Genomic DNA, 12,692 nt, shown 5'->3' with positions numbered 1-12,692 from the left:
TGAAGGGCAGGCCATACAATTTTAAAATTTAAAATTACACAAGTGACATGCGATACAATCGGGAGTCCGTGGCCGTGTGAGAAGTAACGGAAGTATACAGGAGACTAGATCCAAAAATGAACATCTTAACCCCTTGCCTGCGCTGAACGTTCCGCGCTAGTGTGGAACATTCTATTGCGCGGGCGAAGCCGCGACGTTCTAACGGACGTGCGCAGCACTACCGAGGTAGTGCACGCGGCGTCCGCTGAACATCGGCAGCAGCGGTGGGGTTAAAAGCATGTGACGATCAATAGGTGAAAGAAAAACAAATAAAGGTCATGGATTATGTTGTCTGTGGGGCAACAGTGGGTGGGCCAATAAGTGGCGCAAGTTATTACCTGAGGTAGTACTGGTTGATGATTTGCACGTCGCAGTGGTAAAGTAAGCTGGTCGGGTATCAGCAGTGGGTTTCCTGTAAGTAAGGAATTATAGTAATAATGCTGAACAAGCGAGGATTAGAATTGGGCAAGGGTGGGGGCAAGCGAGCTTTACCGGGAGTTAGACTGCTACGAGTGGCCGGGAGCCGTGGGGATTATCACAAAAGGTATGCCGAAATCTAGAGAGACATGGCAGGAGTCAGTAGACATAGATTGACGTCTCTTAAGAATGCAGGATCGCGGGTACAAAAAATTATGCTCACCGGGATGTAGTTAGAAAGATATGGCAGGTAGCAATGACCATCACGGCGGGGGACCTGTTGGACAAATTAATGGTGAGCAAGAGTATTGGGGTGTTTAGGCAAAAGTCCACAGGTACAGATGTCGTTAGGCGCTAGTCACTTACCGAGACAATGCTCAATGGCGGTCCAAATGGCGCGGCTTCGGGAATAGAGTCAGGGCTCGGCGTGCAGTGCAGTGAGGTTATGGTATAAGTGCTGTGATGTCGGTCACATTTGTCGGACCATGTGCTAGACTAAGGGGGCCTATTGAATGGAGAGCAGGACATGGCTGCCATCTTAAGCATGTAACCGTGGCTACCCACGCAAACTAGTTCACCGGTCCTTAAAAAGGGCCTGGTACTGTTCCCGGGACGTTCTCCTGGAGCCCAAAATCAAAAGAACACAGGGTAGGCTGGTTTGTGTCACCACCTTATCTCCTGCATCTAATGCCATACGTAAAAGTGTTATGAAAAGTTGGAAGGTCCTAAATGTAGGCGTATTAAACATTAAACTCCCCATGTTTGCCTTCAAAAGAGCAAAAAACATTTGAGGCCATTTGGTACGGGCTGCCCTCCCATCTAATGAGCCTAAGGGCACTCTCAATGACTTGTGGGGATTACCACGCCTTGCTGGCCATGCCAAATGTGGTGAGTGTATTTCATGTGACACCACTATAGAAGGAAAAGAGTTTACTTATGACCAAATAAAGTTTGAAAGGAGACACTTTACAAATTGTAACACTGCCAACGTTATTTATGCAATTTTTTGTCCTTGTATGAAAATATATGTTGGCCAGACCAAACAGAAGGTCAGACTCCGGATAGGGCAACATCGCAGCAGGATTCGCTGCAAGACCTCTAACGCACCACTGGTGGATCACTTTGCGTCATCTGGACACAGCGAATTGGATTTTGCATGGACTATTATCACTGCAATCAAACCTCCCCCAAGAGGCGCTGACATTAACCAATTGCTTAAAAAGGAGGAACTTAAATGGATACTGAGAACCAACAGTATACGCAATGGTTTAAACCGCCTCGAGGACTGGACCTTTCTTCTGTAATACAAAAAACTGTATGTACTGCTGCCGTTGCCCATTAGTTTCAAGTTGTACTGGTAACTGCTTTTGCCCTCCAGGTATTAACTGAATTGTAATGTTGGTCTCACGACCCGTTGTTGACCAACATTCTAATTGTTTTAATTACTTTGCCTACATTCTGCCTTTCTATATGGTTCTTTCCGCTATCCCTGCACTAGCCTAAGATAGCCGCCAAGTCTAGTTTTTAATTAATAGGCCCCCTTATTCGAGCACTTGAGCCGACTCACGTAACCGTCATTACAACCTGCTATCAAATTGCACGTTAGTGCACTTGCCTTCCAGCGGTTTTACTGCACTTGGAATGTTAGTCTCCCGATGCACAGTTGCCCAATATCATGTTTGTTTTAATCCCCTCGCCTTTTTTCACCACTCCATGGTTCGTTTCGCTATCCCTGCACTAGTTTAAGATGGCCGCCATGTCCCGCTTTCCACTCAATAGGCCCCCTTAGTCTAGCACATGACCCGGCACACGTGACCACCATCACAGCACTTATACATTAACCTCAATGCACTGCACGCCGAGCCCTGACTCTATTCTCTGAGCCGCGCCGTTTGGACCTCCATTGAGCACTGTCTCGGTAAGTGACTAGCGCCTAATGCCATCTGCACCTGTAGACTTTTGCCTAAACACCCCCAATACTCTTGGTCACCATTAATTTGGCCAACAAGTCCCCCGCCGTGACGGTCATTGCTACTTGCCACGTCTTTCTAACTATATCCCGGTGAGCATTATTCCTTGTACCCGCGATCTTGCATTCTTAAGAGACGTCAATCTATGTCTACTGACTCCTGCCATGTCTCTCTAGATTTCGGCATACCTTTTGTGATAATACCCGCGGCTCCCGGCCACTGGTAGCAGTCTAACTCCCGGTAAGGCTCGCTTGCCCCCACCCTTGCCCAATTCTAGTCCTCGCTTGTTCATCATTATCACTACAATTCCTTACTTACAGGACACCCACTGCTGGTACCCGACCAGCTTACTTTGCCACTGCGACGTGCAAATCATCAACCAGCACTACCTCGGGTAATAATTTGCGCCACTTATTGGCCCACCCACTGTTGCCCCACAGACGACATATTACACGGCCTTTATTTGTTTTTCTTTCACCTATTGATCGTCACATGCTTTTCAAATGGTCATTTTTAGGTCTCGACTATTATATCCCGCAGGGATAGATAGGCGAGATTATAGTAGGCCAGTGTTTCCCAAACTGGGGTCCGTGGACCCCCAGGGGTCCGTGACACATTCCCAGGGTGTCCTCAGGCAACAGCTTTAAAAGCACTGCAAAGTTCCTTGTAGAATTAGCAGTTTTCCAGCAACAATAAAAGTGTCCAGATAACACCAGTGATTAATGTACCTGCTGGAGGGAGATGAAAGTGTTGTCCAGTGGCAGGTTTGACTTATCTGATGTAGCACAGAGGGTTAATGTGCCTGCTGCAAAGAACGCCTACCATGCATTTGAAAAAATAAATATTTTATGTGCATAGGTCAGTGGGTTACTGTTTTTGTCATTGATATTCTTGTGTTAGTCTGCTTCTCATAAGAGATAATCATAATCTAGCACAGAGACCTATAAACTGTCATCAAAGAGCTTTTTACGCACTGCATGGTACAAGTTAGTAACATGTTTTTTCCCAGTCTTTCATTATCCTTATGCTGCTAAAGGGGCTTATTTGGGTGGAAATAGATTTTTATTGTTAGTCAATGCTAACTACTGTGTTATGGTCTGAATCCTGAGTTTGTGCTTTTCCAGACCAAGCACTTTTAAAAAATGCCTACCAGAATGAATCAAAATGTTTTTATTTTTTATAAAAAAGAGAAGCATATAAGAAATGAGGACACATTAAATAGTAACTTCATACATTCTGCATCATCAATCATATCACAAGCAGCAAAACATTCACCCTATTCGTATCTCTATCATACATATCACATACTACTACTATAGTAAAATAAAGAGTGTACTGGATCTGCACAAATTATACAATCGTTTGGTACAATTTAAAGAAAATACATTCCTATTTGTTAATGAATTTAGAATCATTCATTAGAGCTTAATACAGTTGGAGGAAATGTACAGAGAATGGTAAGGAGCCCGGGGATGTTACTGCCCCCCGAGTCCCCAAGCAGACCAGTAAGACAATGGCCTACGCGTTTCGAATCACCTGTTACTCGTCAGGGATTCTCATCAGGGCCTCAGACACTGTAGATATAAAAAAAGAAAGACATAACAATGACTACTTGATTAAAATAGTGAGGGAGCAGTTTTGCTAGAATTGTACATAAGCAGTCTACACATATAGTCATACACCTAGTGGACAGTCATTATAAAAGATTTTTGGAGACACGGGGAGGCCCTCTGATGTTACATGGGGGGGCTGATTGTATGGCCAAAAAATACTTACTACCCAATTGTCTGTTGGTGTGGTCTACGGAAGTCTAAAGAGCCTCCGCTCTTCGCCTTTAAAAAAGAGAACAGCGTCGCAAACCATGTGGTTAGAGCAGCAATGCCATTGCAAACCCAACCTTCCCTTCGCCAAATGTTGGGTTTAGCACCTGTGCTTGGCCACCACAAATGTGGCACGTGCCTCTGTTGCGACACCACGATACAAGGTACGGTCTTTCAGCACAAGGGTGTCTCATGGAAACATGAGGCATTCAGTAATTGCAAATCGAAACTTGTAGTGTACGGCATCATATGCCCGTGTGATTGCCTGTACATAGGAAAGACTGAGCAGGAAGTGCGACAACGCATTTCACAGCACAAGTCCAGACTGAAAAGAAACGTGGAGAACGCCCCTTTGGTTAATCATTGGACCAGGATGCAACATGGTCCCAATGAATTCAAATGGACAGTCATATCACGGATAGAAAGAGACCCCCGAGGCGGTGACCTGAGCCTCAAACTGTCCAAAAGAGAGGCAATGCTAATTGTCAAATTTGATACTGCGGTGTCAGGTCTGAACGAGCTTTCGGAAATTTTCAAACTTTGACTATAATACATCCTAATGTCTTCCCCTTCTTGTCTTGAAGCTATTGACGCAATGGCTACCCTTAAAGTCCTTTTTTGGTACCAAATCAGTGCCGGGCCGCCCATCCACAGATTTCAAAGTATTCGGGCTGGAGATTAATCTCAAGGTAATTCACCAGTCCTTGGATATGTTTGACTAAAGCCAGGCTTGACTACCTTTTGAGTCACGGTAGGGTGTAAATATTAACATTTGGGCGTGTTTATTCGATTATTTCAGTACACGTCGACTGAATTTACATGTGCTGACGCTGCCCCCATAACAACTGTCGGAGACCACTATTGACGTTCGAAAGGTATGAATATTTTCTAATTCTGTTGCTGCAACCCACAATGGAAAAAGATTAGGTGACTGATTGGAAATTTGTTGCTTTTTGTCTGTTGTAGACTTCTTTCCGACTATTAATACCAGTCAAAGTGACACAATTCTCTGAGTCAACTAACGAAGCGTCCGGTCCTTCCCCTTGCTTCTCCCACGCAAAAGTGTTCTTCTCGGCGGCTGCTTACAATCCTCAAGGTAACAGCCCCCAAATGAGTTCCATCATCGTAGTGTTTAGCCAGTAGTCATGATAAACGCGTAGTTTATGACAGACAAGATTTAGAGCAAGATGGCGTCAAGAATGTGTTCTGAGTTGATTCATTCATGTTGTGCCATTTGGAAGCACCCTGGTGTCAACAACCCTTTTGCTTTCTGCCGAAATGGATTGGTACAGAAAACTGAGAGAGTTGTTCTTTGGTTTTTCTAGGTATTATACTATAGAGAAGCCTCCAGTCTATGACTTCCGTAGACCACACCAACAGACAATTGGGTAGTAAGTATTTTTTGGCCATACAATCAGCCCCCCCATGTAACATCAGAGGGCCTCCCCGTGTCTCCAAAAATCTTTTATAATGACTGTCCACTAGGTGTATGCCTATATGTGTAGACTGCTTATGTACAATTCTAGCAAAACTGCTCCCTCACTATTTTAATCAAGTAGTCATTGTTATGTCTTTCTTTTTTTATATCTACAGTGTCTGAGGCCCTGATGAGAATCCCTGACGAGTAACAGGTGATTCGAAACGCGTAGGCCATTGTCTTACTGGTCTGCTTGGGGACTCGGGGGGCAGTAACATCCCCGGGCTCCTTACCATTCTCTGTACATTTCCTCCAACTGTATTAAGCTCTAATGAATGATTCTAAATTCATTAACAAATAGGAATGTATTTTCTTTAAATTGTACCAAACGATTGTATAATTTGTGCAGATCCAGTACACTCTTTATTTTACTATAGTAGTAGTATGTGATATGTATGATAGAGATACGAATAGGGTGAATGTTTTGCTGCTTGTGATATGATTGATGATGCAGAATGTATGAAGTTACTATTTAATGTGTCCTCATTTCTTATATGCTTCTCTTTTTTATAAAAAATAAAAACATTTTGTAATAATTGTGAATCTTGATAAATAAAGATGCGAATAATAAGCAAATACCCCATTTTGAATTAGTTTTCTTAGTGTGGATGTTAAGTGTGAAGATTGAATAAGTATCATCAGTATTGGCATTTCTTTTGTTATTTGTTGTACAGGCTCAGCCTTGCTGATTTCGAGCCAACCCTATTCTTGTTTTCATATAATTATAGCTGGCGCTTGCCCGCGAGGTACTTGTGTTTCTCCATTAACTTTGGAGTTTGAGTATATCCAATAGCTCATTGATACTTGGTGCGATCTAGTGCAGATCTACTGACAGCACTCTGATCAAACCTCTTCTTCTTTTTCATAACTCCCTTTTTTATAACTTCTTTTGTCCTTTTACCATTTAATCATTTACCATTCTCCTCTTTCTGGTTTTTAAGTGATGGCAGACAAGGACACGTTTGCCTATAGTGAAGAGCACATCAGCAGTCTACTTAGGGATCCACCAGTGTTCGCTTCTGTCTCCCTTAGTGTGTCAGCCACATCCCATAACGAATCGGATAAATTATTGCGTCTGAAAAAGAAGCAAATCAGAACTGACCTACATGGTCACTTCCTATTACAACATCTTAGGGAAGGAACCATTCCAGCTGGTCTTCAGATTAAAAATATTCCAGTGATTTTCACCGAGGATCCAATTTTCAAAAAAGGTTTCTCCCTCATCGAAACCAAATGCAGTAGGGACCTTATGGTCCTGACAGTCGAGACAGCCGTCAGACTCTCTAAAATTGAGCTCGAAGAAATAGCGAAATTAGAAGCTGAGATCAGCACTAATTCAACAATACCTGACGCGAAATCCTTATTAGAAAAAGTAGAAAAGGAAATTCAGGAGTTTAAGGACTACACCGTAACCCAAAAATCTAACCAGTTTGAGAAGGATAAAAAGAATTTCTCACTAGAAAATACTTATCCATATTTACAATCCGATTTTTATACTAAATCGGAGTCTAGACAATACCTAACAGGTAATCAGGGTAGGTCTAGGAAACATTTCATTTCCTTTGGGGAAACTTCTTCATCCTCGGGTAACGACAGCGATACGAGTGGCAATACCAACCAAACCAATAGAAATAAAAACTGGAATTCCCATCAACAACAGCGTGGACAGGCCCAAAACTCTTTTTTAGGAAGAGGCCAGACGAGACCGAGAGGCCGAGTCAGATACACAATCCCATGGGAAATGAAGACCCGCAGACAGCAGTACAAGAACTAAATAGGTCCCCTATTTTTAATCTCTCGCAACGAGTACTAACTAAAGCAGTAGAGAGTATACTGTCCAAGGGGTTATCCTTTGTTCCTTCAAAAAGAACAGATTTTGTTCGCATGAAAACAGAATTCATTGAATTCTGTAGGAAATTAAGGCTAACGATGTTCTTCCTGGAAAATCCGGTACCACCTACAACTGAGGTAACAGGCTTACGCAATAAGTCGACATTCTGCCCACCTGGAAATAAGATCCCCAAGGAATTGATAATTTTTGAAAAAAGCGTCTTGTCGGCTATTTCACAAATGGAAAAAGAAAAATCATTCATTAAATTTAACACCACAAAAGAAGAGATGTCTGCCCTAACCACCTTAAAAAATGACTCGTCTGTTGTGATAAAGCAAGCCGATAAGGGCGGATCCATTGTACTATGGGACAGTCAAGACTACATAAATGAAATACGAAGACAATTAGAGGATCCCTCTTGTTATCGGAAAATTGATAGGGATCCAACAAAGGAACTACAAAACCAACTCTTTGCCATCATCCAAGAGGGCCTTGAACAAGGATTTGTTGGCAAGAAAGAAGGCGAATATTTACAGATCAAGCATCCCAAGATCCCCATGTTGTATGCACTGCCCAAGGTGCATAAAGACCAGAGTAGACCGCCAGGGAGACCCATCGTGGCAGGATGTGGTTCTCTCCTGGAACCCATAGCAAAATACGTGGACTGTTTTTTAAAACAATTCATGAACCAAGTGGTCTCATATCTACAGGACACTACCGACTTTATTACCAAGTTGGAGAATATAACCTTCTGCGAAGGGACAGATTTGCTAGTCACTCTCGATGTGACATCACTATATACGCAGATTCCTCAGGATGAGGCGTTGGCTGTCCTCGCCTTCTTTCTAGATTCACGTTCTAGACCTATGCGTGTTCCTACACAGTTTCTGGTAGACCTGGCATCCTTTGCGCTTAAAAAAAACAATTTTTGTTTCAACAACGAGTTTTATTTCCAAGTAAAAGGGGTGGCGATGGGATGTCCCTTTGCCCCCGAATTGGCGGTGCTATTTATGTCAATGTACGAAGATTCGTACATACATAATAACAACCCCTTTGGACAGTTTATTGGGAAATGGTATCGTTTCATAGACGATGTTTTCATGATATGGACGGGTGGCCTTGACAATTTAACTAAGTTTCATCTATGGCTGAACACCAGAACGCCTGATATACAATTCAGCCTCACCCATTCCGAAACAAAGATTCCATTCTTGGATGTGGAGGTTTTCTCCAAATCTGGCAAATTAGCGACAACTTCATTTGTAAAACCTACAGATCGCAATAAGGCTCTTCTATTCCAGAGCAATCATCCCAGAAGTTTAAAGGAGAACTTGCCGCACGGGCAGTTTTTGCGAGTACGCAGAAACTGCACATATGAGAGGGATTACACATACCATGCTGAAAAACTAGTCTCTAAACTATGCGATAGAGGGTACCCCAAAAAACTGGTCAAAGATTGTATGAAAAGAGCTAGATGGACACCCCGCGAGATACTACTGGAACGAAAACAGAACAGAAGCGCCAAGTTTGCGTAACCACCTTCTGCCCCAATGCCAATAAGTTAAAACGAATCATTGGTTAGAACTGGCATTTGGTGAAGAATTTAGATGAAAGCCTTAAAGAGCCTCCGCTCTTCGCTTTTAAAAAAGAGAACAGCGTCGCAAACCATGTCGTTAGAGCAGCAATGCCATTGCAAACCCAACCTTCCCTTCGCCAAATGTTGGGTTTAGCACCTGTGCTTGGCCACCACAAATGTGGCACGTGCCTCTGTTGCGACACCACGATACAAGGTACGGTCTTTCAGCACAAGGGTGTCTCATGGAAACATGAGGCATTCAGTAATTGCAAATCGAAACTTGTAGTGTACGGCATCATATGCCCGTGTGATTGCCTGTACATAGGAAAGACTGAGCAGAAAGTGCGACAACGCATTTCACAGCACAAGTCCAGACTGAAAAGAAACGTGGAGAACGCCCCTTTGGTTAATCATTGGACCAGGATGCAACATGGTCCCAATGAATTCAAATGGACAGTCATATCACGGATAGAAAGAGACCCCCGAGGCGGTGACCTGAGCCTCAAACTGTCCAAAAGAGAGGCAATGCTAATTGTCAAATTTTATACTGCGGTGTCAGGTCTGAACGAGCTTTCGGAAATTTTCAAACTTTGACTATAATACATCCTAATGTCTTCCCCTTCTTGTCTTGAAGCTATTGACGCAATGGCTACCCTTAAAGTCCTTTTTTGGTACCTGGACACACACCTAGACAATATTATAAATTTGCCGATCGTTTCTTTATTCAGAACTACGGCGAAGTCACCACCTTTTACACTATACAGTATTTGATTGGCTACACCAGCACACTGCCCTGTATAAATGTAGCATTCGCAGGTTTCCAAAATGCACCTGCGCGAGAGATTAGCGCTTCGCTACACTTCTGCCCTCCTTTTACACTATACAGCATTTGATTGGCTACACCAGCACACTGCCCTGTATAAATGTAGCATTCGCAGGTTTCCAAAATGCGCCTGCGCGAGAGATTAGCGCTTCGCTACACGCCGACAGCCTGCGTAGGGACTGTGTTAGATCGAGTTCTTAAGGTAATTTGCCCGTTCTTCCCCCATTCATTCGAAATCTTAGTCGCTTGCCTAGGTTTACAACAATGTGGAGTAAATTCGTAATAGGATGTATCTACTTCTTTCCAGTACACTCCATTTCCCGGGGATGTGCTGACGCCACCCCTTGTTCACCAACGCGCCTGCGGATCAAATCAGTGCCGGGCCGCCCATCCACAGATTTCAAAGTATTCGGGCTGGAGATTAATCTCAAGGTAATTCACCAGTCCTTGGATATGTTTGACTAAAGCCAGGCTTGACTACCTTTTGAGTCACGGTAGGGTGTAAATATTAACATTTGGGCGTGTTTATTCGATTATTTCAGCACACGTCGACTGAATTTACATGTGCTGACGCTGCCCCCATAACAACTGTCGGAGACCACTATTGACGTTCGAAAGGTATGAATATTTTCTAATTCTGTTGCTGCAACCCACAATGGAAAAAGATTAGGTGACTGATTGGAAATTTGTTGCTTTTTGTCTGTTGTAGACTTCTTTCCGACTATTAATACCAGTCAAAGTGACACAATTCTCTGAGTCAACTAACGAAGCGTCCGGTCCTTCCCCTTGCATCTCCCACGCAAAAGTGTTCTTCTCGGCGGCTGCTTACAATCCTCAAGGTAACAGCCCCCAAATGAGTTCCATCATCGTAGTGTTTAGCCAGTAGTCATGATAAACGCGTAGTTTATGACAGACAAGATTTAGAGCAAGATGGCGTCAAGAATGTGTTCTGAGTTGATTCATTCATGTTGTGCCATTTGGAAGCACCCTGGTGTCAACAACCCTTTTGCTTTCTGCCGAAATGGATTGGTACAGAAAACTGAGAGAGTTGTTCTTTGGTTTTTCTAGGTATTATACTATAGAGAAGCCTCCAGTCTATGACTTCCGTAGACCACACCAACAGACAATTGGGTAGTAAGTATTTTTTGGCCATACAATCAGCCCCCCCATGTAACATCAGAGGGCCTCCCCGTGTCTCCAAAAATCTTTTATAATGACTGTCCACTAGGTGTATGCCTATATGTGTAGACTGCTTATGTACAATTCTAGCAAAACTGCTCCCTCACTATTTTAATCAAGTAGTCATTGTTATGTCTTTCTTTTTTTATATCTACAGTGTCTGAGGCCCTGATGAGAATCCCTGACGAGTAACAGGTGATTCGAAACGCGTAGGCCATTGTCTTACTGGTCTGCTTGGGGACTCGGGGGGCAGTAACATCCCCGGGCTCCTTACCATTCTCTGTACATTTCCTCCAACTGTATTAAGCTCTAATGAATGATTCTAAATTCATTAACAAATAGGAATGTATTTTCTTTAAATTGTACCAAACGATTGTATAATTTGTGCAGATCCAGTACACTCTTTATTTTACTATAGTAGTAGTATGTGATATGTATGATAGAGATACGAATAGGGTGAATGTTTTGCTGCTTGTGATATGATTGATGATGCAGAATGTATGAAGTTACTATTTAATGTGTCCTCATTTCTTATATGCTTCTCTTTTTTATAAAAAATAAAAACATTTTGTAATAATTGTGAATCTTGATAAATAAAGATGCGAATAATAAGCAAATACCCCATTTTGAATTAGTTTTCTTAGTGTGGATGTTAAGTGTGAAGATTGAATAAGTATCATCAGTATTGGCATTTCTTTTGTTATTTGTTGTACAGGCTCAGCCTTGCTGATTTCGAGCCAACCCTATTCTTGTTTTCATATACCAGAATGAATGGCATGTGAATCCTACACCTTGTAGTCCCCTTTGCCTTATGTAACATTTTCTCTACACTGATTTACACGTATGATTCATTGTCTCTATATGTGTGTGATGTAAAGTGCTCTGACATCCTACAATGGTATGAGAGAAGCTATAAAACAAATGAAATACATGTGACAGATGTGCTATGGAGAAATGAGAGGCACTGTTGAAGGGTGATAATAAGGGAATCATTGAAGAACCCCAACAAAGATTGTTGTATCCTGGTACGTAGAAAGGTCCTTATTTACTATTCTTTAAAAGCAAATACAATTCAATACATAATGATAAATGTGTTGTAGAATGTATCATTGTATCCTAAATTGTCTTGAGGGGAGAGCCTCCCACAGCTCCCTTTGTAGTGGTCAGGCTCACTCACTGCACTTGGTGTGCACTGTATAGAGACTGGTCTGAAAACATTTGCCAGGGCTGCTTTGGGTTTCCATTCTGGCCTTGGCAGGAGCAGGAGCCTTGTACTGCGAAATAAAACTAACCATTTAAAAGTTAATTACGGAGATACAGCACCAACCTTCCCATAAAATGTTTCCCTTTTTTGCAAACTCTCTCAATATAAAATGCTAAAATCCTTAGTAATTTGAGTGTTTGTTTTGTGTGTACGTCTGTTTATTTTATTCGAATTACTCTTTTAATGTGTGAAATTTAAATCATACAAATTGCTAGGGGTCCCCGGCTTCCAGTGGTGAGTCAATGGGGGTCCTCAGTAGTCAAAAGTTTGGGAACCGCTGTAGTAGGCAGTTCAAA

The 12,692-nt window shown here is 42.5% G+C and overlaps 2 long non-coding RNA genes across 2 annotated transcripts; both read left to right on the top strand.

Moving 5' to 3' along the window:
* Positions 1 to 4,895: 4,895 nt before the first annotated feature.
* On the top strand, positions 4,896 to 6,291 carry LOC144767405 (uncharacterized). Its single transcript, XR_013598189.1, has 5 exons — positions 4,896 to 4,935; positions 5,046 to 5,121; positions 5,213 to 5,342; positions 5,572 to 5,637; positions 5,840 to 6,291. It is a non-coding gene; the product is annotated as an uncharacterized LOC144767405 (long non-coding RNA).
* Positions 6,292 to 10,086: 3,795 nt separating this feature from the next.
* Positions 10,087 to 12,417, top strand: LOC144767406 (uncharacterized). The gene is made up of 6 exons (XR_013598190.1): positions 10,087 to 10,155; positions 10,261 to 10,385; positions 10,496 to 10,571; positions 10,663 to 10,792; positions 11,022 to 11,087; positions 11,290 to 12,417. It is a non-coding gene; the product is annotated as an uncharacterized LOC144767406 (long non-coding RNA).
* The last annotated feature ends 275 nt before the right edge of the window (positions 12,418 to 12,692 follow it).

Source organism: Lissotriton helveticus, chromosome 7 (genome assembly GCF_964261635.1).
Source record: "Lissotriton helveticus chromosome 7, aLisHel1.1, whole genome shotgun sequence".
In the NCBI taxonomy this organism is placed as follows: Eukaryota; Metazoa; Chordata; class Amphibia; order Caudata; family Salamandridae; genus Lissotriton; species Lissotriton helveticus.
Note: the sequence above shows the minus strand (reverse complement) of the source record. Positions and strands in the feature narration are given on the sequence as shown.